This window comes from Sus scrofa, chromosome 14 (assembly GCF_000003025.6).
Source record: "Sus scrofa isolate TJ Tabasco breed Duroc chromosome 14, Sscrofa11.1, whole genome shotgun sequence".
NCBI lineage: Eukaryota > Metazoa > Chordata > Mammalia > Artiodactyla > Suidae > Sus > Sus scrofa.
The window spans coordinates 56,242,136-56,268,966 of NC_010456.5; the positions used below are offsets into that span (position 1 = coordinate 56,242,136).

At 48.7% G+C, this 26,831-nt stretch overlaps 2 long non-coding RNA genes across 2 annotated transcripts; one reads left to right on the top strand and one right to left on the bottom strand.

The window, feature by feature from the left end:
- LOC102158191 lies at positions 289-4,752 on the bottom strand. Its single transcript, XR_002338533.1, has 2 exons — positions 4,622-4,752; positions 289-3,406 (listed from the first exon to the last, which is right to left on the bottom strand). It is a non-coding gene; the product is annotated as an uncharacterized LOC102158191 (long non-coding RNA).
- LOC102158284 lies at positions 13,727-24,557 on the top strand. The gene is made up of 2 exons (XR_307541.3): positions 13,727-15,541; positions 24,059-24,557. It is a non-coding gene; the product is annotated as an uncharacterized LOC102158284 (long non-coding RNA).

Sequence of the window (26,831 nt, forward strand, 5' to 3'; positions counted from 1 at the left end):
GCTCTGAGCAGGTGGCTGCTTGCATTTGGATGCCATGATTAGTGCAGAGGAGGCAGTGTTTTCTAAAGACGGGGCGCTTGTCCTCAGTGGACAGGCACTAGGCCCACTAACCCTGGACACCGAAGGCTGGGACCCTTGGCTGCCTCATCTCTGCTTCCCGGGGCTGCAGTGAGGGGCCCGGCCTGTGGGAGCTGCCTCTACAGCCCCCGGAGCCCATCACTGTATTGCTTGAAAATCCATAAAAGATGAGGGTTTCCTCAAACTACACTGGTGTGTGGGGGGGTGCAGGTCATGTCTGAGGGTACGGCTGTGTGATCTTCTGGGGCCTTGGAGGCTCAAAGCAGCGAGTGAGGCAGAACAAAGGAACCATTCTCAGAAGCATGGCAAAAATGAAACCAAATAAAAACCCCATAAAAATCCCTAGTAGGGCAGAGGAAATACCAGCTTGAGGCTTCTGAGCTGCAGATTCAGTAATAAAGGAGAGATGTGTGGACCAGCCCTTCTGACGTGATCCCATCTGGGCTGGAGGGAGAACCTGCTGGAAAACAACATAAGGGGGTCATCTGAGCAGGGAGAGGAGGGCGGTTGGGGTGTGTGTTCGCGTGGTGCGTTGCTGCAATTCAGAAACTGACCGGCAACCATGGTTCACAGGGAGCCGGGCAGAGACAGGCCACAGGAACTGGTTCAAAGTCTGTGCACAGCGGCCGCCATCGGATGACGGGCAGCTGGCCTGCCCCCTGCTGGCTCTGATTGATGGTCCAGGGAACTCTGACCTCACGGGGTCACAAACATTCCCATTTGGAAATCTCTTTGAAGTCCGATGAAGTAAACAGCTGCAGCACGGATAATAATAACCGAGTGACGATGCTGGCATGCTTGCAGTGGGGAGAGCAGGGAGCTGGGCAGGACGGGGACAGGAATGGTGCCTTTTCTGTTCCTCTAACTTGGCTTCCTCACTGATGTGCGCCGTTTGGGGCACAGAGCGCGTTTTCAGGGGATGGCATTGAGGATGTGGCGACTTTCACTCTCATTTCACGGGTGTGACAACATCTCAGGGATGGTGCACCACCCGTCATCCCACAACAGCTGGTGCGGCCCCTTGCAGGTGGCCCTCCCTCCCGGCCCGGCTAATCTGAGATGCCGCTCAGGGTGGGGCAGGGGCAGGGGGGCGGTGGCGTGGGGGCTTTCCGTCTGACTTGTGGGGCCCCTGGGACCCACAGCGTGGGTGTCTCCCTAGGTCTCCCAGGCACAGGCTGAGCATGAAGAAAAGTCTGGGTTTTCATCCAGGACCATCTCTGTGCACGCTGGTTCTGTTCAGTTTTCAGAGCTGGCCAGGCTCCCCTGGGCAGGGAAGGGTGGCCCCTTTGTTGCCTGACATCCCTAATTATCCCTGAGACCCCTTTGTAGATGGAGGTGGGAGTGGGCTGCGGGCTCTGGACTCAGTATGGTTATGTCTGATCGGCCCTCTGGGCTCTGCGATCAGTTTTGATGTTTGTGCATTCCATTCACTCGGCATTGATCCATCAACTTGCTCACTACTGGGGCTGTCATTTAGTCCCTCATCCACAATGAGAGCGACTCTTCTTTTGTCCCTGCCATCTGGCTCGGTGGCAAGCCCACGGTAGGGCTGCACACGTTGGCTGACTTCCTCTCCTGCCTCAAACTGGTGGAAATCCTAACCCCTGGGGGCCTCAGACTGTGACTGCATTTGGATGCAGGGGCCCTCAAGAGGGAATGAAGTTAAAACGAGGTCATTTTCAGTTAAAATGAGGCTCTAATCCAGTCTGATGGGTGTCCATATCAGAAGAGGAGATAAAGAGCTCCCCTTGTGGCTCAGTGGGGTTTAAGAACCCAACTAGTATCCTTGAATATGAGGGTTCAATCCCTGGCCTTGCTCAGTGGGTTAAGGATCTGGCATTGCTGTGAGCTGCAATGTAGGTCACAGATTCGGCTCAGATCTTGAGTTGCTGTGACTGTGGTGTAGGCCTGCAGCTGCAGCGCCGAATGGACTCCTAGCCCAGGAACTCTCATATGCCGAAGGTGCAGCCCTAAAAAGACAGAAAAAAAAAGAAAGAAAGAAAGGGGGTGGGTATTAAGAGCCAGACGCACACAATGGGAAGACCATGTGAAGACACAGGGAGAAGATGGCTGTCTGTAAGCCAAGGAGAGAGGCCTGCAACTGCTTCTTCCCTCACGGCCCTCTGAAGGAACCAGCCCTGCCCCTGCCTTGATCCCTGTCCCAGCCTCCAAATTGAGGAAATAAATGCCTGTTGTTTAAGCTGCAGGGCTGGTGCTTTGTTATGGCAGCCCCAGCAAAGGGATGCAGCCTCGAGATGCAGTCACTGAGCACGGACCAGGGGCAAGATGTTCCAGGAGGTGTGGCGCCAAAGCGGAGAAGGGCATACAGGGAAAGAGGAAGAGCCAGGGGTCTGTCCTCTCTGCATCTTTCTCCCCACTAACCCACCCCCCTCTGCTCAGCCCCTCCTTACGTCGACCCCCACCAGAAAGTGGAAAAGCAGAAGGGGGAATTGAACCAGAGGGCCCCCCGAGCCGATGCCATCTTACGGCAGCTCTGGAATAGAAAGAAACCCTTTAACATAGAACCAGAAGTGTTCTGAGTTTGTTTGTTTTTGTTTTCTGGCACTCAGTTCTTCTTTGGCGCATGTGTATGAATGTACATGGCCAGCGTGTGTGTGTGTGTGTGTGCGTGTGCGTGTGCGTGTGTGTGTGTGTGTGTGTGTGGAAGGTGGGGACAGGGCCTGCAGTGGTTGTGGACACCCAGTGAACGTGCCGTTGCTACTGCCTTCCCCAGGGTGCTCGGCAGCCTCAGCTTTAAGGCCCATGGTGGCTGCAAAGGGCCACAGTCAAACCTTTCTGTGGGCCAGGAATGACAGTCCCTGTTGCCCTTGGTGACTAAAGATGAGACCAGTGTCACGTTTTCACACAACTGCTACAGAAGGACTGTTCTTTGGTTTATAGCCCCTGCCAGTGGCTGTGGGGCTGTGAGGCTGTGATCTCTTTGTCTGCAGGAACCAGGAGCTCAGGTCCTCATGGAATAATCGTGGGATCTCTGTGAACAGTGCTGAGCCTTCAATCTTGCCGGGCCTACTGAGACGCTATCGGGCTCCTATGACAGTGTGTCCAGGAAGCCTTGCTCTTTCTCATCTTCCGTGGTGTCTACCATTTTGGATCAAAGACATCTTGCCCCATATAGTTCAGTAACCATCCTGTTCCCCTGATGGGACCCTTTCGCAATCCTGGCTCAGCTCATTGATTTTAAAGGGAACTGGGATTCCAGGAGCTCAGTGTTGACCAACGGGTCCCATGTTGCGTAGTTCTGGGTCCTTGGGGGAGTTTGGCAAAGATATTACTGTCCATGTGGTTGTAATCAGCTTCTGGGTGCATGCTGGGGAGGGAAGTTTGCACATCATGGTCATTTGCACTGCTTGGGGGTTTCTTTTTTCCTCTTTTTTTTTTTTTTTTTTTTTTTTTTTGCTTTTTACGGCTGTACCTGCGGCACAGGGAGGTTTTCAGTCTATGGGTTGAACTGGAGCTGCAGGTGCCAGTCTATACCACAGCCACAGCAATGTGGGATCTTAGCCGTGTCTGCAACCTACACCACAGCTCACGGCAATGCTGGATCCTCAACCCAGTGAGAGAGGCCAGGGATCGAACCCACATCCTAATGGATACTAGTTGGGTTCATTACCATTAAGCACCACGGGAACTCCTGCTTGTGGGTTTCTGAAGTGTGGTGCCATTTCTTTACTTCATGTTGATGTGAAAACAAGCTTCCTTTCTTTTCCACATACAGATAAAGGAAGAGATCCCAGGGTAGTCTGGGCACGGGCCCAGCAAGGGTGCTTCCCCACCCCACTTCCTCCTGTACAACTGTCCGTGGCTGGCCCTCCATTCCTGCCCTCTTCCTCTTGCTTCCTGCTTCTCACCAAGCACAGTAACCCTTGACGGAGGAGATCTCTGGTGTGTGCAACTCCAGAGATTACCCGCATTTTTACCAAGTGACTCCTGAACCCCTAAGCTTTCAAACCCCAAAGAAATGAGCTTCCACTGCTTTAGTGGAGCCAAGGGTTTCTATGTGGACTGGTTGGGCAGATGGGTCTACTTTGCTTATTTATTTATTCATTCATTCATTCATTCATTCATTGGCCGCCCCGAAGCATACGTAGTTCCCGGGCTGGGAATCAGATCTGAGTCACAGTAGTGACCTAAGCCACAGCTGTGGCAACGCTGGATCCTTAACCCATTATGCTGGGTCAGGGATTGAACCTGCGCCCCAGCACTCCCAAGACATCCCCCAATTCTGTTTGCCACAGTGGGAACTCCTACCTTGCTTATTGAAAAAACCAGACCAGTGGTCAGTCTGGATCTAAGCCTGGTGGCACCCTCTTCCTTGGTGTGTGTTGGGCGGGAAGCAAGTAGCTTTTCCTTCACCAGCCAAGGCCACAATGTCACTCACTGGTATTTATCCTTTGTCTTGCTGTAAGTGGAGATGGACTTAGGCCATCTCTCTGCTACTTCCCCCTAGCCCCAGAGCTGTATTTCTTAGCTAGCAAATTAAAAAAAAAAAAAAAAAGACAGCTCTACATGTTTTCAAACTCACCCGCCTCTCCTCTCATGCTTCAGTTTCATAAATGTTGGTTCCTCCAGAGAACTGAACAGAACCTGCGACCCTGCAGGTGCTTTTCAACAAGTGGATGACTTCCAGGCCGCTCTAGCCAATGAAGATGGAGCAGGGACCCTGAGATAGAAGGCTTCATTTGGCATGACTCAGCCTTGGAGACATCCATCCCCTTGGCCTGTGTTGTTGAGTGCCTGGTTCTGTAAATATTGGCAGTTAGAAACCAGCCTGAGAGCTACCAAGCAATGATCTGGAAGGTAATGTATATGACTATGCCCAATGATTAGGCAACGCTTGGCATTTGCTAAGATTCAGCCACTGATAAATATCACCGCATTCTCTCTCTTCCTAATAGTGGCTCATTTGCTTGTGTGTGACTCATGGTTGATACATTATGGGGTCTGATTCAGCAAGGGAAGTTTGGTCTGCTGAAACAGAGAATGACACCCAAGGCCACTTCAGTTTCTAGGATACTGGCTTGACGACAAGCGTGGCTCTGCTGAGAAAGGAAAAGCTCAAAAGGCGTCTCCATCTTTGGGAAGCTGAAACGGGTGTGGAGGGAAAAAGAGCAGCAGGGAGCGCCCTTCAGAGCCTGTGTGTTAAAACCTGCTTGTCTTGCGGGCGCATTTCCGGTGCAGTTCATCTATGGGTGCCTGCGGCTCTCCAGGGGGTGATCTCCCTGTTCAAGTAAACCCTTGTGGGCTTGTCGGCACTGCCTGCAGAGAGGGGACAGCGTGAATCTCTGCCCACACAGAAACTGATTTCCCTCTCGCTCTCCCTTTCTAACCACTTAAGATAAATGTATCATTACCAGATTGTCTACTGCTGCTCTCTGCAGGCCTCGGCTGCTGTTTCCTTTATTGAGTTTTACTTGAATCACAGTCCTTTGAAATGGCCCTTGTTTATTTCCCATGTTTGCTCGGGGCTGAGGCGCCCTCCTGCCAAATCAGAGATGAGCTTTTCAATAGGCGGGACTTGAACATGGGCCTTTGGCACACTGGGTATTCTGGCTGACAGTGGGGCCACTGGCCGAGGCCGTGTGTGTGCGCGCGCGCGCATACACACACACACACCCACCACACAAGGCTGCAGCCCTCTGCATAATCACTTGACATTTACTCTGTGTTGCCCTATAAAGATGGCAGAGCTCTGACTGCATCAAGAGGCCTCGCGGCCCTGTGAAGGGAGCACGCCTTAGGGCTGGCATGCACTGAAGCGTGCATTACCTTGACGTAAGTCATCTCTTTGCCACTAACTGGCTGTGTGACTCTGCACACGTTACTTCACTTCTCTGAGCCTCAGATTCCTTATTTGTAAAATGAGGATGACAATACCTACTTGGCAAGGCTAGTGTGAATTGAGAGGAGATACTGTGTTTAACATACATTTTATGGCTCAAAACCTGCGCAGTCATCTGTAGCTCTTCTGTCTTTAGCACCAAGCCACGGCAAACACTTGCTACTGACAATTTTGGATTGTTCTGGATTCAGGTTACTAAGGGTTTACTCTAAGTCTAAAGTTTTATATACATGGAATTAGCCCCTCATTTTATAGAAGAGGAGCCCAAGGCCCAGGAAGGCAGCTAGCTGGAAGTGGAACCAGTGGCTCTGGCTGTGGGAAGCACACCCTGTGCCATCTTTCAGGCACACTGGGGGTTTTGTGTGTGTGTGTGTTCAGTGGAGGCTGGCAACTTGCTGTGTCAGGAGGACACTGGGGCATCTACTTCACCTTTGCCCCATTACACAAGCACAGACTGGTCTGTGTGCTATTAGCCAAAGAGCTTCGCCAAGCCCTTGCTTAACCACCTGGCAGTGGCTAAGTGTTCTGTCCTTTTGTTCAGGTAGATTACACATCTGCCAAGTTAGGGAGCAATGTTCCGGAACCTGTTGATAGTCCAAATTTTTTAATGGAATGTCAATGGGTGGGTGGCAGGAATCCAATCTGTTGGGGTGGGGAGTGGGGGCTAGGGTGCCTGAGGAGTGAGAAGGACACTCAAGTGGACAGTCACTTTGCTCTGTCTTGGTGACCAAAAGTTCCTCCTCCAAGGGCCCTCCCAGCAGCTCCAACTCACCTCCCTCAGAATACTGTCCCCGAGATTTCAAATTTGCCCTCGCAGGACGGCATTATCAAGTGCCTGTGACTCCAGGACTCTAAGGCCTGTCTGGAAGAAAAAAGAAGCAACCTGTAGGCCCATGTGGAGATCGTGAAGGAGGGAAACTTCCCCTGAAGTGGCCCAAAGTGAAGGTGTGGTTCCCAGAGTGGAAATGTGAAGTGGAGAAAAGGACCCTTGTGACGTCGCTGAATGGAGAACTTGCTTGTGCGTCATCAACTAGAATGTCTAGGATAATCACGCCGATTGGGAGAAACCTCTGTTCCTTGCTCCTCTCTCAAAGCTGAGAGAGACCTGGGGAGAGAGGCCCCTGGGCATCACTTCTGCCTACCTGGATCCCTTAATATCCCAGGAGGCGGGAGGATGCTTCCCTGAGAGCCCAGAGGTCACCCAGCAAGGTTAGGGCCAGAAGTGTTCCCAGGGGGAGTGCCATCGTGTCTCAGAGACTTCCTTGGAAGCTATGCTTCTGCTGGCAAGAAGCAGCAGCCGAGCCATCAGAGGCAGGCAGGACTTTGCTGCCTGGAGATCAGATCTCAGTCCTCCCTTGAGGGTCTCCACGGTCAAGTCAGCAGGAGAGCAGGTGCCCTCTCTCTCGGCAGTGGCAGAAACTACAGTGGAGGTGAGACCAGACTGGCAGGGCCGCCAAAGAGCCCACGTGGATGGACCGCCCTTGAAGATCTGTGTGGGCTGTATCTGCTTCAAGTCTGCCTGAAACCCGGGGGTCCAGGAGTCTCTTCCTTATGCCCCAAGGAGCTGACAGACTCTCCAGATGGTTCCCACCTAGGGAGGGTGCCGCGAGGACTAGGCAGTGCTGCTTTATGCACTTGCCATATCCGCTTCACGGATCTGTTTAATCCATCAACTAATGTCGTTAGTGTCACCTGTCATTATGTCGGGCTCCTAGTTTACACTTTAGAAGTCCATTCTCCTTCAAACCAAATGGTTCTTTCTGGCAGACCTGCCCCACCCTATCCTCCTCACCTCCCAGGAAGTCTGGGCTCTTTTTTGCTTTGTGTTCCAAACAAATTCATGCCTCTTACTCATTCCCTTGCTCATTCACCCCTCCTCTCAAAACTTACACTAAAGAGATCTGTGTGCTGGGCCTGTGCCCTTACCAAAGTGCTGTCACCTGCTTATGACACTCCCATGCACCCCCCCCCCCATTACACACAGGAAGGTTTCTTTAGTCTTTCAGTTTCCACGTCTTAATTTCTGAATAGATTCAGATGACCTCCGCTTTTTTTGTGTGCATGTATTTTTTCAACACCAATACATTCTTCATAGGAACTCAATGCCTGCAGAGAGCAGTTCGGAGGCTCTGTTTAGAAAGCACTCCCTGTTCTGAGGTCCTCTGAGGCCCTGGCTGTGCAGATCTGAGAAGGTATGAAGGAGGAGCCACCACGTGCCAGAGGTAGAAAACCAGCGGCCCCACCTTCCCCGCGCACCCCGGGTCTGCTCCCTACCCCATCCTGCCTGCTTCCTGATGTGAAATCTGGGACAGATTTCTGCTTTTAAAGAGCTGCCTGGACAAAGAAGGCGAGTCGGGTTACTCTAGAAACCAAGCAGTCTCGCTGAGGCTACATGACAATTAAGAGCCACGTAGGGAACCGCCTGCTCTAACCAACACTCACCACGTGACTGCGGGAGCACCCGGCATGGAGTGTCCACCGCAGCCCCTGTTGAAACAATGGGGCCCACGAAAGCAATTTAAAGGGGCAATAGAAAGATAGCAGGATCAGGCTACAGCTGCTTACCTAGCCTTGGGATGCTTTTTCAAGAGAGTTCTGTGTCAACATCGGGGCAGCTGTTGCTGCCTTCGGTGAGGAGAGGAGAAACAACTGGGTGGGCAGAGGTCTGGGGGTGGGGGGGAATCATGGCACAGCAGCCCGGGCAGGGCCCCCGGATGCAGGAACAGGGCGCCGCAGCCTGCTCTCCAGGATTCTATTTCAGGCGGACTGGAGGCAAGAATGTGTTCTTTGCCACAGGAAGAATGTTCCCTCAGACAGAACTGCTAATCGGGCGAGATGAAAAGAGGAATGTACAGCCGGCGGTGGTGACCGCTGCCTTTCCAGCAGCCTTTCCCCTCCTTTCCCGAGTCACATGGAGTTTTGGCTGGCTAATTGAGACGGTGGCTGAGTCTCCACCCCCCACCCCACGCCATAGCCTTCATTTTTGAAAATGTAGGAATTTTCGGAGCTCTGTTGCACAACACTGAGCGATTTTCCAGAGCTACCCTCTGTCATCTGTCTCCTTGACATAAAGAGGGAAGGCGGAGGGAGGAAAAAGGCGAGGGGGTGGACGGGCAAAGGAGACAGAGGAAGGAAAGGAGGGGGAGAGTGGGGGAGAGAAACATCTTGCTGACGTCAAAGAAGACCACACTCCACAGGATAACATTACTTAGTACCTCGACCGCCCACTCCCTCTAATTTACTAGAAACCAAACGGCCTGTTTGGAAACCTGTAGCCTGCAGTCTGTTATTTTGTTTTGTTTTGTTTTGCTATTCTCCCTGGACCAAGAAGGCCATTAATTGCTGGCAGTTTGAAAGCTACCTGATTTCCTGAAACAGAGGGGATTTCCATGAGTAATAATTCAGCCCGCGCTGGAGCAGGGCGCTGGGGCCCGAGTAAATTGATCCAGCTGCTTGCAGGCTGATGGAAAAGTGCCCGCGGGAGGGGACCGCAGCTGCAGCTGGGGCCCGCGGCGGGCGCGGTCACGTGGCCCCGCCCGCCCCGCCCCCGGAACCGCCCCCCCCGCCCCCGGGCGCCCGCGCCCCACGTGTGCCGCCTGCTCTGCCCGCAGGCCACCGCCTTGCACCGCGCGCTGGCTTCTGAGGGTGAAGGCAATTCCCCGGCCCCTGTGGCAACCTCTTTCTTGGGAAATGCACAACACCAGGATGATGGGGGCGGCCCTGTTTCCTAAGCTCCCTCCAGAGAGTCACCCTTTTTAGTACGTTGGCTGGGTTGATTGTGCTTCCCAGAAGCCTCCCACAGTTCTGTTGTCTGGACAGCCAGGGCCTATTTACAAATAAAATCGGAGCTGGCAGAGGTAACCTGTATGTAACTTGAGGCTAAAGAAATACCATTTCCGCTACCCAGATGGTAGAGTTCAATCTGTTTTCTGGCCAAGGCCGCACAAGTTAATTTTTATCCTAGTAAAAAATAATAAACACGGCATTAGCAACTAAATGTTTATCAATTTGCAGTTCATTTCCAGCCAGATCATTTCACTCCTGCACGTTTTTACTGTTAGCTGATGCACTGGAGTGCTTTTCATGAAACCATATGTGACTATTTAAGTCCTAGCCTCTGTAGCCTTTCTACGGTGCTTTTCATCTTAATTGGATAATATTTGGCCATTTCAGCTATGGTCCTCAAATATCACATTTTAATGATAAAGAAACTGCAGTAAAGAAAGGTTAAATGACTTGCTAGGGATCACCCCACAGTTAAACAATGATGCTAGGCCAGGATCCTCTGGATGGGAAGATGTCTTAGCAAATGGGAAAAGCAAGGAAAGCACAGGAAGAGGATGATGGAAGCTTGAGAACATCCAGCTGCCCATCCAGCCAAGCCTTTCTGCAGATGCCTCGGCTGGTATTACTGTCTTAGGGGAATTAGCAAGACCATTTGGTGGTGTCACCAGACTTATAGCCAGAAAGGGTGATTCAGCGGCAACGAAATGGAGCGCTGGCTAAACTGAATCATGCTGGCTCTGACCCTCATCCGAACCTCCTAGTTCCCCTTCATTTGAATACATGATAGAAATCTTGATATTGCCACATGGTTCAGAGTGGATCTAAAGTGGGAGAGGGAGAGAAGAAAGAGCTGGCAGAGGCAAGGGCGTAAAACGGACTGCGTCAGGCCTACGTTCCATCTTTTTCTCCTGGAGAGAATACCTCACTTTCTGGAAGCCTCAGTTTTCTTCCCTGTGAAAGTGAGGGACCAGCAGGATGCCCCGGAGGGCTGGCACGCACGTAAAGGACATATGTATTCAGGGCTGGGCCTGGTGCTTGGCATCTAATGGACACTAGTAGAAATGCTCTCATTAAGGAGAGTGGTCTTGGCAGACCTGGGCAGGCGATGGGTTGAAGATATAATATATGCAACTCCAGATATGAGGCAATGCCCTATTTCCCAATGAGCAAGTTACAAAAGTCTGGTGTGTGTGTGTTTTTCTTAGCTGGCTTGAATATGTACACTTTTAATGATGCAAGTGGAACAGTCAGATTTCTAGTTATAAAATTTATTGATTTAATCACATTTAAAATATGTGTCAATAGGCTTATTTAGAATGCTGCCTTTTTCTTAACCTGTTATTCAGACTCTTTATCATCACTCGAGCCCACTTTTAAGTGATCTCACTTCATCTTCCAGAACACACTGCGTTGCTTCTGCCCAAGTATTTTTGAGTCTGTATGTCTCGGTCACCAGAAATGTTATCTCAAGCTCAGTATCCACGCACTGTATGTGATGTCCATAAGGCTAACTTCTTGTACTGCTTTTAAAAGGAATCTATGTGGTTGTGGCTAGGAAAGGTAATATTCATGCATTTTAAAGACCCACACTTCAGTATGAAGGGATAAAATGACATGGGGTCTGGGATTTTCTTTGGGATAGTTCAGCAAAGAGAAAAAGACAAAAGACAAAAATAAGGACCAGTGAAGCAAAAAGCAAATGTGGAAAAACCGGGGCAACTAAGAATTTGAGTGATGGGTATATGGAACTTCATTTTACTCTATGCTCTTCTTTTGAAATATTAAAATTTTTCATAATACACATTTTAAAAATAGGCTTTAAAAGACTCGCTTATACTATCTAATACTTTCAGTTAGAGGTCACACGCTTGAGAATAACTTGAGAAAAACTTTTACGTTTCTTTGATTAAAGAAAACAACCAGGAGTCGTGCTGTGGAAACGAATCTGACTAGGAACCATGAGGTTGTGGATTTGATCTCTGGCCTCGCTCAGTGGGTTAAGGATCTGGCATTGCCGTGAGCTGTGGTGTAGGTTGCAGATTTGGCTTGGATCCCGTGTTGCTGTGGCTGTGGTGTAGGCGGGCATCTGTAGCTCTGATTGGACCCCTAGCCTGGGAATCTCCATATGCTAATGGCTCTAGACGAAGAACTCCCATAAATAATAGGAAGACCTCCTGCAGTGTCCTTTGTCAAAAATCCCCATTACCTAGTGCCCTCCTTGGCATCTGAGCTGGAAGGCCCAGGATAGTAGGGAACATACAGTCCTGGAGACAGGCCTGGTGGCACCAGCCTGGGGATGGGATGTCAGTGGTGATGTCAAGGGGGAGAGGCAACATCTTCCTTACTGGGCAATGTTTATCCCCTAGAGAGAGGGCACAGAGCTCTGGTCCACCCAGCCAAAAGAGAGAGAGGTTGGCTAATTGTCCAGCATGCTCTAAGTCAGGCAAGACTCTTTGGGTCTAAGGACCCTAAATTACCGCAGTTTGAAGGGATCGGAAAACTGTTCAGCCTTGATGTTAGTCATGTAGCAACGGCTTTTCCAGGGGAGAAAGAAAGAGCTGCTATTTTAAAAACATGTTTGAAGAAGAGGATGGTTTCCATGAAACGTAGTAGACTATTTGCTGAAGCACATTACAGTAAAAACGATCTCCTCAGGTCTGTGTGGGAAGTCTAGAATTCTCCGGAATTCTTTTTATTTTTATTGTCTTTCCCCCTGAGGACACACTGTGCTAGACCACAGCAGACTGGTCCTAATGATCAAGAAATCTACTTCTGACACTTTTCAGTGTCGCCTCATTCACACTCAACATTTCATAAAGGAGAGGATTTTGAATATTTTGAAAAATCCTCTCTCCAACGTGAAAATCACAGCCCATCCCAGCATTTCAGTGCTAGCACATTTATTGGAATATGCAGAAAAACAAAATAAGATCAGCAAAAATGCCAGCATGCTCAAACCCAAAGCAGGTTCTTTTTGGAAGGGTGTGTGTGTGTGTGTGTGTGTGTGTGTGTGTGTGTGTGTGATGAGCTAAGTGTTGATTCTAACCCAAGAAGACCGAGAAGTGTCAGGTTAGGTAAGTGTCTGCTAGATTCATTATTGTCCTGTGGGTTCTGTGAAGTCAGCTTAGAGGTCACCGGTTGGGGCTGCAGAATTATTTTTTATTGTTCATCCTTGTTCTGATTGGGTTAACTGAAGGCAAAACTTGCACCTTCCAGAAGCCCTCCGGTAACTTCAGATCTCCCCACCCCACCCGCCTTGCCTCCCTGCTCTGAGGGTCGACGCTTCTAGCACGAGAGAGCTCAGGATGGATTCTCCAAACAACGCTTGAGCAACGCCAAGTGGCCCCCCGCCAGGGTAGAAGTTACACCAGGAGATGGCTATCGAGTGTGCTTGTTAGGTTTGGCGTATCTCCCTTGAGCTGCTGTGCTGAGCAGGAAAGAGGGACGTTTATTTGTGGATTTAGCTCATGGCTCTAGAGTGCACTCTGTAATCGGAGTCTTTCTATTTGCTCAAGAGAAAAACAAATCGGAGTTGCCTACGATGGAAGATTTACAGGGTGGGGTTCATGTCTCACGTATGCCCCGTGGAGCCCCCGCGCTTTCCTCAAAGCAGCCCCTTGAGGTGGCTTGGGATGGACTTGACATTTTCCAAGAGATGGGCCCGCACATCCAGTGATGATTATGATACCTTCCCATGAATTGTGACCATTTCTTACATGACACTTCCCCCTGTGTGTATGTGTTTGCATGAATAATGGCATGGCCGGCCGAAGAAGCACTGATCTGACCGCAAAACGGTTTCTGTTGGGTTTTCTTGCGGGGGGGGGGGGGGCAGGGGAGAAGAGAGGCGGGGTTCGCCTGCCTTCCGGTCAGTAGATAAATGGCATTTGGATAGGGTCTGGCACAGATACTTTAACCGTACAGCTTAATGTATAACTAGTATGTTTTTCTTCTGTGTCAGCAGTTGGCAACACGATCCTGTAAATAAGGATTCTGGTGAGTAAATGGCTGTCTGTGGAGCCCGGGGAGGGGAGGGCTGGAGTAAGCAGTTTTGAAATCCAGGCCAGTGGTTGCTGCAAGTGATAAGATAATTTGAGTAACCTGTAAGACCTGTGGATTCACGGGTTTCAAAAACAGGAAAGTCTCTTGTTCAGAAACCCTCTCAAGCAACACGTGGGCTCAGAAAAGAAGCTCGCTTGTGGTTTGGTGATTGTACTTCCTTATTGATATAATGGCCGGTGACGCAAGGCCTCCTGGGATTGCAGTGCCCTGACCACAGGCCACAGCTACCCTGTTACCCCGACAGGTTCTGAAACAGGCCCCGGGGCTTTCTGGACGGATGAGAAGTCTAAAAATTTCCCTTTTCATTTCCTCTCTTGTGTGACTTTGTCATTTAAAAAACACACACACACACAAAACTGCTAATTGAAAAGGGAATTTTGCCCATGCTCTTAAGGAACTTATCTTAACTGGATAGCTTCCCTCCCACTCCCCAAAAATCCCACCCTGAAAACCCCAAGCTAAAAAAAAAAATCGTCTAGACTTGCAGATTTTTCGGTGGGTCTATGTTTGATCAGTGTTTGATCCATCTGCTCATTCCCACCAGATCCATAATAAGCAGATCTTTAAAAGCTGCATGATTTGGAAAACCCATTCTGGAACCTCTCCATCTCCTGGGCCTTTGGGGGAATTGAAAGGCCAGGTAGATTGGACTTGGGTCTGGAAACATAACCCTCTCCCTCACAGCCACCGGGAGGCTCAGTTGGACAAGTGTTCCCAGGACCCAGGCGCATGTTCTGAAATAAATGAAAACAGATGCCATTCTGGTGTGACACATCTAACTGACCACCGCACAGAAAGTTCTGTAGACTGGGTGTGGGGGCTGTTTTGGCCTTGAAAACAATCTACATGAGGACTAGACTTCACAGTGGGGCTTCTGCTGTCCTGGCTACCTTGCAGAGGCTTTGAGTGTGATGGCCTGGAGGCTCGAACCTGCCTTTAGGGGGCTGCTTCTTGGGCTCTGCGCAGAGAGAGAGGGCAGACCAAGGGAATCCACCTCCGCACCTGGATTCCTCCCAGGGTCCCTGTGGGTTCTGGTCATGCATGTTTGTAGGTATATATGTCTGCAAGCATGCATGCATATTGGTGTGTCATCCATGTTTGGGGGCTCAGCCTCAAATTCCTTTTTATTTTTCGATGAATTCAAAGGAGATAACATTTGGAAGAAGTGTCTGTTTCAGTGCTGCAGCAAATTATGGGTCCCCTTCCCACCAAATGAACCCATCTTGCTGATTCTTCTGTCTTGGCCCTGATGATCTGCCTGGGATCATGGCACATCAATCAGACTTTCTGCTTTCTGTCTCTCTCTCTCTGGTAAGCCCAATAAATCTGCCCCAGTCATGTCACTCAGGCCACAGGGAAATGTGATCCTGCTAGGAACTGCCAAAGTCTAAAGGTTACAGTGAGAGCAAGAACTACTTTCTGGGTCATTGTGTGTGTGTGTGTGTGTGCTGTGTGTGTCCATGAACCTGGGCAGATGTGTGAGTGTGCCTGTGCCTCGTCTCTGTGTGTATGAGCACACACACACCTGTCTACCGTGTGTGTGACCTACGGAATGACACAGACCCCTGGGGACAGTGGTGGCAAGGATGCTGTTGTATGTGCACCTGCTTGGAAGCAGGTCCATCACTTCAGTACAGAAATGCTTTTCTTCTGGTTTGCTGCTCTTTCCCCTGTCAGCAACATGCACCAAAATGTTGAAAACCTGAAAGACAAGTAAAAGATCTGTAATATTTCTCCTTCCTGCCTGCCTCTCCAGTAAGTTCTTTTTAAGTATCTTTTTTTCTCCAGCCTCAGGAAAAAGGAGAGACTTTTGGGAATTGATGGATCAAGGGTTTAATATCATGCTGTTCCTTTTCAGTGTGTGTCTGCGTGTATGTTTCCTGTGTATCCAAAAGCCAGGAGAAGAAAAAAGGGGAAAATGGGGAATCAGATGGGAAAGAGAGTCTGAATTTGTATTCGTAAAGTAGAACTTTTTATCCATCTACCCAAGACTCTGCCCCAATTTCCTGTCTCTAACCTTGGTGTCAGTTGCTGACCCACTTCTGGCTATTTTTATTTGTTTCCTTGAACACGCTCACGGTGTGATTAGAGTTGACTCTTTGTCAACTTTCTTCTTATCCTCCTGCCATCTGAGTCCCAAAGTGCAGCCCTTCCCACCTCACTCCCAATAATTATGGGTGAGTTCAGAGTCAAAGAACGGCAGGATTTTATTGGCCATGTGACAAAGGAGCGAGCGGCCCCTTTCCTCACCCTGGGAGGCTCGAGACACCAGTGGCCGTTACTTGTGCGCGGAGCTTCTTTGCATCGCCTTTGGTCTCCCTTTCCCTGCTAAGCCCGCAGCCTCCCCTGGGGATGGCAGTTCCATCTCCAGCATCCCAAGGGAGGAGGGGCGTGTGGATGCGGGGGACTCACACCCCGGACAGCTGTGCGGGCGCTTATCTCCGATTACAGCCTGAGTCAGCAGTGGAACCAGGAAATGGACTCAGGGTCCGGCGTGGGATGGAAAGTTGGGTGTATTTACTTTTCTGTTAAAGCAAACTTTGATTTACTCTTTAATAAGTTACCATGAAGGATCTAGTGCGGGAGAAATTTGACTTGGCACCCAAATCTAAGTCACATATTGATAAAGGGAGAGAGGGAACAGTGAGCCTTTTGCGTTTCCCCAGCTTTATCATTAACCCAAAGTTTAGAAATATATTTGCTTTTGGAAGTGTCGGTTTCCAAGTTTTCAAGAAGGTGATAATTCTCTCCTGATGAGGGATCTTGCTATCCTTAGCTGAAAGACGTGCTGCCTGGGGTAGCCCAGGGCACTGTGCAAACCTTGGAGGGGCTGTGTGACCAATTCAGACTGACCTTGACTTCAGATAGGTTTAAGTCTCCGCTCTGCTATTTACTCTGCCACCAGGGGAAATCCCTTTCTTTCTTTGGCCTCCATCTCCTCATCTGGAAAAATTGCGGGGACAATAATCTCTGTTGGAAGATCATTCCAGGATTCAAAAAGGGCCGGTTGGGAGAATGGAAGGTGGTATAGACACTTAGCCTCTAAGAAGTCATGGTTAGGTGTTAAGTTGCTTTATTGTGTGGACTGAAACGTTTCTTTTCTCTTGCCCAAAGTTTCTGCAGGAAGGCACCTACCTGTATGAGATTAAAAAACATGATTTCATCCTCTGCGCTTTAAATTTTTTTTTTTTTTTTTTTTTTTTTAAGGGCCGCATCCATGATGTATGGAGGTTCCCAGGCTAGGGGTTGAATGGGAGCTACAGCTGCCAGCCTACACCACAGGCACAGCAATGCCAGATCAGAGCTATGTCTGCAACCTGTGCAACAGCTCATGGCAACACCAGATTCCTAATCCACTGAGCGAGGCCAGGATCGAACTTGTGTCTTCATAGTTACCAGTCAGGTTTGTTACAGGCGAGCCACAACAGGAACTCCCACTCCTCTCTGCTTTTCCTGCTGGCTTCTACATGCACGGATAGAGCCGCCCTCTAGAGCAAAAGGACATTCTTGCCTCACTGCTGCTAGGGACCCAGATCCTGGGAGTGGCCAGGGGTGAAGGTTTCCTCTCCTTTTTGCTGACAGCACTTCCTCATTAAATGCAGCCATCTGCAGAAAGGAAAGAAAAAAAAAAAAAAAAAAAAAACTCAAGAAGAGAAAGGCACCAAGGACCCTTCTCAGATGTCTCCGATGGTCTTTGGGGATGAGTTATTTCTTTGCACAAAGGGCCCAAGTGTAACTTCTCTGGAGTTCCAACAGGCCTCTCCCGGTGGCTCCTGTAGTAGAGACTCAAGAGGGTGCAGGTCACCTTTTGGGATAAGAGCCTCAAGAGAAAAGGAGAGAAGGGGGTTCCCCCAGGAGGTGAGGGTGCAAAGGTGGGCGGGCCTCAGGTATGTCTTGAGGGGTGCCCTATTTCTGGGGTTTACTGCTTGCACAATTGTTAGCTGCTGGGCCCCAGTCCTCCTACACAGTGGTACGCCTTTCTTTCGGCTCTCGGCGTGAGCTGGGTAGCAGGCTAGAAAGCAGATGGTGGGCCCCGGACTTAAAGGAACGGAGACATTTCTTTCCTCTGAAAGGGAGGAGCTAGGTGCTCGGGGGTCCTTGGGGCGTCAAAAGAGTGACAAGAGAGGGGGACAGAGGTGTCCACAGCCCGGACAAGGGCCCCTCTGGTTCTCTCTCTCTCTGACTGGTCTACAAGGCAGGGCCTGGGAGTGGCATCCACCGACGGGCCACGCTGGGCTTGGGGTGGGGAGGAGTGGTTTTTTCTATGGACTATGGTAATGGACTTCCTGGCAAAGCAGACAGCCTTGGAGGGTGAGGGAGTGGCAAAGAAGGACAACATTCCTGCATCTTTACACCGCCCCCCCCCATCCCCACCTGAACACGGGCCTCCTCCTGCCCAGGCTGTGCAGCCATCTGATGCAAAGAGCTCTAAAGATCCTTGCTGACACCCAGCAGGGTGCGTTCATTCACACCATGAGAAGCCGGTGAGATGCATGGAATTGTGCCCATTTAACAGATGAGGAAATTGAGACTCAGAAAGGGACAGGAACCTCCTGGAGGAAACAGTGGGTCTGGGGGTGGTTTGCACAGGATCTGCCTCCCAAAGGCTAAGAGGAATCCCTTCCCAGGGCTTTGCGTGGTGTGCAAGGTCGTTCTGGGGTGCATACACAGCGCTCCCCTTAAGCTCAGTGGGTCAAACTTAGTGCCATGCAGCAAAACAGAAAGGCGTCACTTTGGAGGGGCCTTGAAGGGCACAGGAGCTGTTTCCAGACTGGCTGGTTTTCTGTGGATGGCTGGGCGTGTGATTTTTAGAGAGCAGTTTGTTTGGAAGGTGGCCCTGGAGGCACATGGTCTCTGTTGGATCCCTGGAACCCTGGCTCCCAGGCAGGCCTGACCTCGGGGACCTGCTGAGGCGTATCCTCGAGAATTTGATGGACGCCCACTTCCAACCCAAAGCTGAGGTCAGGCTCATCTCTGCCCACCAGCTTCTCCAGCTCCAAAGACGAAGCCTCTGGAAAGGGGTGGCGGGGGGGACATCTTAAGTGGAGTCCCGCTGATGTGGCAAAAGTTGGTGCAAGAGGACTCCTTGTCTGGAGTCAGCATGGCCCATCCACGGGGGTCTCCGGAGCCACGGGCACCCCAGGAGCCACCCAGCCTGAAGGAGGGGCCAGCCCAAGGCTTCACCAGAGCTCATGACGGGTCCAGGGGGTGAAGCCAGGGCCCTACGCCTGAGGCTCCTATGATGGATGCCATGGTCGGCCTTCCAGCCCAGCCTCCCTTGGCGTTCGAACTCTTCCTAATTGGAGAGAGAAATCTGGAGTTAGAGAAGGAAGACCTCGCCAGTCTGGGTTATTTATGTGTCCCTGGATCCGCCTTTGTTGTGCAGAGTGGTGTGCGTGAAAAGAGGGCCAGGCGAGGGAGGGGTACGATCAGTGACTCGCACAGGAAATTGGAAATTGGAAACCAAGGGTCTGCCCCCTCCCCTCCTCTGACTCACGCTTAAACAAACCCAACCCCCGCCCCGACCTTTGCTCCCTCCGCCTGGGGCAGGCCCGACCTGCCAGCCGCCCACTCTCCCCACCAGTCGAGGGCCCTTGAAAGCCCAGCATCTGAGCAGCTTCCTGTGGGAGAGAATCCTTCAGGTCCAAACACATGCCAAGGAGGCAGCCCCTGATTTTTTTCTTGTCTTCAACAAAGCGAATTCTTTAATTTTTTTTTTTTTTTTTTTTTGCTCTTTCAATTTTCATCCATTATATTCATCAACGCAGAGAGATGGAACATTTGGCAAAATTATTTTAAGTAGCACTCCAACCTGTGATCATAATTTTAAATCAAGGAATTTGCTGAGCAGCTGTGGGAAGAACAAAGGGCCTGGGAGTGATTTAGGGCCTGGGGGAGGGGAGGCTGCATGGCCCGTAGCAGAAGCTGCTGGGGGCTGGGGGTTGGGGTCGTGGTTGTGTGCCCACCGAGGGGGAGTCGGCCTTCTCAGCCGTGTGGTCCATCTCCGTGGGCGATGCTGTAGTTTCCATTTGCTGAACACACCGCTCGAGGCACTTAAAACTACACCATGGAGCAGAGAATTGAGATTCACTTTTTTTTTTTTTTTTTTTTTTTGTCTTTTGTCCTTTGAGGGCCACACCTGCAGGGTATGGAAGTTCCCAGGCTAGGGGTAGAATTGGAGCTGTAGCTGCTGGTCTATGCCACAGCCACGGCAATGCTGGATCCGAGCCGCGTCTATGACCTACACCACAGTTCAGGCAATGCCGGATCCTTAACCCACTGAGCAAGGCCAGGGATCGAAACCTGCATCTTCTTGGATGCTAGTCAGATTTGCTTCCGCTGAGCCAGGATGGGAACTCCTATGTGCCCTATCTTTATAACTAATTTATTCAACAAACATCTATTGGGCACTTGTTATGTTTCAGGTTCAGGGCTGGGGGTGTCGTAGGGATACAAACATGTAAAGCATAAGAATTCCTGGTATGAGATAAATAAAATGACTTTTTTGAGTTAGAAAAATAATAACGACTCCCAAGAACAGTTCACTAATTTACAAAGAGCTTGCGTCACTGCAGGAGCTCCTGCTAAGATACAGTTTTAAGAATTAGAAGGTAGCTGACCCAACCTCTCCTCCTTTTAGCAGAATTTCTGATAGATAATAGTTGAGCTTCGGCTCCAACTCTGCTAGGGATAGAGCGCTCACTGCAAAAGGTCGGCACCTGCAGGACTGAACAGCTCTAAATGATCCAGATGAACTAATGAATGAGAGGGAGATGAGTTAAGTGAATTTGCATAGCCCAGGAAAGCACCAATGGCCTTTCAGGTGTTTTTCCTTTTATCTTGCCCTCCATCTCTGTCACTTAGTCTTGCTTTGACTGCCTGTCCATCTTTGCCCTCTCACACGGAGCTGCCGCCTGCCCTTTGCCCCAAGGGGAACAACAATGGCCCTGGTCACTGTTGGGTGGCCAAGTGTCCCAGGCCTCAGAAGTTGAAAGCCAGTGTGCATTTCACTGCTCCTTGCTCTGTTCTCTGGGGCGTCCCCCCAACCTCCACCCAGGTCCTGCTTTCTTGGAAAACAAGTGAACTTTGTTCAGCCAAAGCCTTATCTCCCAAACTCTGATATTTGCTCGCGGGCCCTCCTCCCTCCAGCTGTTTCCAACTGCTGACCACTTCTTAGGGCACTGCTTGCTTGCTACTTGGGCTGTTCCAGCACTTCTTGGAAGACAGCCACTGGGACCAAGGCAGAGGCAGCCCTACACCGTTGCCTGTGGCCTTGGCTTGTGGTCTGACTCTAGGACTGGGCCTTTTGAAAGAGAGGGTGTGTGCCCACCTTGGGAACCAGCGGGCTGAGGGCAGGATCAGCGCAGAGCAGATCCGTGGAAACCTACTGTTGCTTGCTTTTCTTCACACTTCTGGTTGTCTGTGGAATTGTTAGAATTACAAAAAAAAAAAAAAAAAAAAAAAAAAAAAAAAAAAAAAGGCGAGTTGAGAGCAACTGAAGTAAAAAAGTGATAAAAGGCAAAGGTTTATTTTTGGAGCTCTTGACTTCCAACACTGTCTCTCTCATTTCTTCTCACTCAGTTCTTTGTTCTCCTGGGGACTGAAGTCTGATCTCTCGCTGGGCCCCGGCTGCAGAGACCCTTCTGTGCTCTGGATCTTGGACCCAACCCCTGCATTGAGGTCCCTCCATTGACTTCCTATCCCTCTTGTTCTGCCTTCCAGCATTCTCACTCACTTTTTTGGGGCCACTCCCACAGCATTTGGAAGTTCTGTGGCCAGGGATTGAACCTGTGGCACAGCCATGACCCCAGCCCCAGCAGCTACAATGCCCGATCCTTAACTTGCTGAGCCGACAGGGAGTTCCCCATCTTCCAGCATTCTCACTCCCCAAGCCTGCTAAAGGCTGAATAGTCAGGTGGCTACTGAATGTGGCTGGAGAAAGCCATGCACCCCACCCCGCCGAATTCTGAGTGCCCCACCCAGAGGTCTCAAACCCTACGGACCTTGTCTGGAACAGGAAACGGGTGCTGTTTGACTCGACTGGCAGATGAAATAATTTGATTTAGTGATCAACAATGAAGAAACAGGATCACAGGAAAATCCAGATGTTTCACCCACCCATCTTTTTTTTTTTTTAAATTAAATTAAATTTTTTTTTTTTTTTTTTTTTTTTAGGTCTGCACCTGTAGCAAATGGAAGTTCCCGGGCTAGGGGTCAAATCAGAGCTGCAGCTGGCAACCTACATGCTAAGTCCTTAACCCACTGAGCGAGGCCAGGGATCAAACCTGCCTCATATATACCAGTCAGGTTCGATACTCCTGAGCCACAACAGAAACTCCCTTTTCGCCCATCTTGAAAAGTGGGAGAGCTGGCTGTCCTGGATCTCTGCTCACTCGGGGACTGAGAGGCAGCTGCCCCTCTGACATGTGGCTCCACTTTGCCACTAACTCTGCAACGACAGTGAGGGTCTTCCTGGACACAGAATCCAGTGGTGAGGGCTGGAGCCCTACAGCAGGACCCTTGTGGTCTCAGAGGTGGTTGCTCCAGTTCACAGCAACGTCCAGGGGGCAGGAACCCAGGACTCTGTGTCAGGAATATTTTTAAAAAGATGTCCCCTCTCCCTTGAGGCTCCAGAACCACTGCCTTCCTTTCTTCCCTCCCACCCACCCTTAGGAATTCTGCATCGGGCACAGAGTTTTGCTCTCCCAAGAGTCTAATCATATTCCCTGTCTCTAGAATAATCTTGCCCTTCCTTTTCAAAATAAAGGTAAGGAAGCAATTCCCTTTGAGTCCTCTTTGTCCAAGACCATGGCAACCTCACTCTGCACCTGTCTATTCAGTAGAACTCCCTCTGACCTCTGAGCAGCCCATTCCTTCTCTCTTGCCCCAGCCTTCCTTTGGGGTTCTCCTATGGAGCTGGGTTTCTGATACTTCAATTTTTCCCTATAAAGGGCAGGGGGAAGCCTCCATAAATTTAACTTTAACGAATAATATGATTTGGTTTGCTGTCCTTTTATCTGCTTGGGAAGTTTTTTAAGACTCTTCCATCGACCACTAGTCCCATGAAATACTCTGCCCCAGCCCAAGAGTTTCATGGTCAGACCAGTTTGGACATCTTGCATATTGAAGGTTCAGAGAAATCCTTCAGTTAAAAATTGACACAACTCTCTTTTAGCTAACATTTCTCAAACATATTTGACTAAAAAACAGTGTTGTGCAGGGTCTATTTTGGGAAATTTGTATCCCATGCAAACTTCAATGTACCAGAGAAGATAGTCACCCCTGCTTAACATCTGGATCTGGTGGAACTTTTATTTATTGTTTTATTAATTTTTTTTGTCTTTTCGAGGGCCACACCCACTGCATGTGGAGGTTCCCAGGCTAGGGGTCCAATCAGAGCTGAACCCACCGGCCTGTGCCACAGCCACAGCAACACCAGATCCAAGCCATGTCTTCGACCTACACCACAGCTCATGGCAACGCCAGATCCTTAACCCACTGAGCAAGGACAGGGATAGAACCTGCAACCTCATGGTTCCTAGTCGAATTCATTTCTACTGTGCCATGATGGGAACTCCTATCATTTTATTAATTTTTTTTTTCACTTTTTAGGGCCTCACCTGAGGCATATGGAAGTTCCCAGGCGAGGGGTCAAATCAGAGCTGCAGCTGCCGGCCTACACCACAGCTCATGGCAACACCAAATCCTTAACCCGCTGAGTGAGGCCAGGGATCAAACCAAATCCTCATGATACTAGTTGGGTTCATAAGCCACTGAGCCCCGTGGGAACTCACAGTGGAATTTTTAAAAAATATTTTTCCGTCATTGTATAAATAATTTGTAAAAGTAAGAGTGAAAAAACAACTCTACTAGAAATTTCGACACAAGAACTGGACACACAAGTTCCAAGTTTTCCTTCTGTATTTCCCTAATTTTGAACATATTCACACCTGAAGTGAGTAATACCAGTTGAATGGAATTAATAGCCTCTCAGCTGCTGTGTGTGACTCTGGAACATTGTCCTGTAGGTACTGACTCAGACTTCCCTCAGTGAGGTCTGGTAAGGTCTAGCTTGTCATTGCTTCTGCATCTTCTTGCACTTGCATCGCCACGCTGAAGTACAAGGAAAAATGGAAACCTTCGATGGCACAAGATTTTTGAGGAAGAGAGGATAGTCATCTTTTTGCTTCATAGTTGTGCAGAATTTTCATTTTTAGATTTATAAACCAATTAAGATCGATCAATCCAACAAGTTTCTCTGTTTCCTTCCAGCCATCTTCATATACACAGCTGCCTTCAACCTGTGTCCACGTAGGTCAATTCCCAGTTCATGATGTCCTTTTAGCGAATGGAATGGTCCAGGTACTTGTGACAAAATATTGCACGATGAAGTCTTTCCATTGGAATAATTGACTGTATTTCATTTTGGTCCTTAAAATATATAAACTTTGCCCATCAAATTTTGAGTTGGAGAAAATTCGTTGAGGAGGCTATTGTCATCTGAAGACTCATTGTCTGGAGTTTCCCTCATACTATCAAATTCGTCATTGTCCTTGGAGCCCAAGTCTGGCCGCCTCTGCCTTCATCTTCTGATACATTGAAGGATTGTGAAACATCTTCCTTTATTTTTTCCTCTTTGCCGTGATAAATGGAAAGCAAAGGAATTCACTGTCTTCTACTATGTTTGATGCAAGCTACAAAGATGGTGTGTCCAGTCTTCTCTTATTCCTTCTTAAAGATGATGCCATACTTTTGGCAATGCAATGGGAAAGCCTTGAATGATGCAGTTGTGTTGATTTATCTCATTATTGCATTATCCTCTGAATCCAGGTCATTCCACCATTCTTCTTCTTCTTTCATATTGGTCAGAAAAACTCATGAGTAATGATGAAGTAGCAAATGTTATTCGATGACATGGGAAAATAAGCACCCTAAGTCACTTAGATGTACAACAGGGTCCAATGGATGCTATGGTAATATAGAATTAATCTTATTTCTTTAAGAAAAATAAGTAATTTTTTTTCCTTTGGAAAACTTATAATAAAGAATAAAAATTAAGTGATAACTAATCCTTACAAAAAATAGAACTGCTCAAAAAAGAAACTCAAAAATTAAAACTCGGGAGTTCTGTGGTGCAGTGGGTTAAGGATCTGTCATTGTCACTGCAGTGATTTAGGTCACGGCTGTGGCTCGGGTTCATTCTTTGGCCCAGGAACTTCCACATGCTGTGGGCACAGCCAAAAAAAAAAAAAAAAAAAAAAAAAAGAGATAAAAATTGGATCCAACAGATCCTGATGAGAGTTCATTTTCTCCTCTATTTTGATGCATAAGCTCATCAAACTTCCTATGAGTGGAAACTTGTTTTTCCACTTTAATTGGTATGTGGTAAAGATGTGATTTTGAGTAAAACATATTTTGGCTTTACTAACTTAGTATATTCTTTTTTTTGAATTTTTAAAGTTTGTACTAATTTTTCATTATTTTAGACTTAAACAGCCACATGTGGCCAATAGTTAGTATATTGTATTGAACAGCACAGTTTTTCAAAAATACTTCATTGAAGAATAGTTGACTTAACAAGTTGTGTTAGTTTCAGGTGTACAGCAAAGTGACTCAGTTATACATATATGTGTACCCATTCCTTTTCCGATTCCTTTCCCATCTAGGTTATTACACTGTTTTGAGTAGATTACCCTGTGCTATACAACAGGTCCTTGGTGGATTAGTGTGGCCTTAGTTTTTGCATTGATCTTTTCCTTCCTTCCTTCCTTTTTTCCTTTTTAGGACTACACCTGCAGCATATGGAAGTTCCCTGGGTAGCGGTCCAATAGGAGCTGCAGGTACTGGCCTGCACCACAGTCACAGCAACACCGGATCCTTAACCTACTGAACGAGTCCAGGGATCGAACCCGCATCCTCATGATTACCACAGCAGGAATTCTTGAAATTTTATTTTCATATAATCTTTAAAATATTCATGATATTTGTTCTTTCTCCACTTCTGTGACATGTACTACTTAGATTATTTGAGATGAATCAAGAAATCTGTGATTCATAGTGAATAACGTAGAAAAGGCATATTCTGTTTTGATTTTAGTTCCTCTCTCTCTATATATATAATTTATAATGATATAAAAATAGGCAAAAATTGTTTTATTTTCCTGATGTCTGGAAAGCTTATATTTTATACTTAAACTTGTCTATTTTTATAATTTTTGATATTTTATTTTATTTTATTTTTTTTGCATTTTCTTGGGCCGCTTCTGCGGCATATGGAGGTTCCCAGGCTAGGGGTCTAATCAGAGCTGTAGCCACTGGCCTACGCCAGAGCCACAGCAATGCAGGATCTGAGCCGCGTCTGCGACCTACACCACAGCTCACGGCAACATTGGATCCTTAACCCACTGAGCAAGGGCAGGGATCGAACCCACAACCTCATGGTTCCTAGTCGGATTCGTTAACCACTGTGCCACTATGGGAACTCCCTGATATTTTATTTCTAACTGAAAAGATAAGAGATACCATTTCACTGCTCCTTTCAACTAATACATTATAGCCCCACAAATAAATAAAAAGCCAAATTGAATATAATCACCTATACATATTTTTTCTTTTCTTTTCTTTTCTTTTCTTTTTTTTTTTTTTTTGTCTTTTTGCTATTTCTTGGGCCGCTCCTGTGGCATATGGAGGTTCCCAGGCTAGGGGTCTAATCGGAGCTGTAGCCCCCGGCCTACGCCAGAGCCACAGCAATGCGGGATCCGAGCCGCGTCTGCAACCTACACCACAGCTCACGGCAACGCCGGATAGTTAACCCACTGAGCAAGGCCAGGGATCGAACCCGCAACCTCATGGTTCCTAGTCGGATTCATTAACCACTGCGCCATGACAGGAACTCCCATATTTTTTCTTTTCAACTTACATTTTTCCTCCCCTCTTTTTGACCGTGACCTTGGTATGTGGAAATTCTTGGGCCAGGAATCAAACCCCATCCATAGCTGTAACCAGAGCCACAACAGTGAAAACGCTGGATCTTTAACCCACTGAG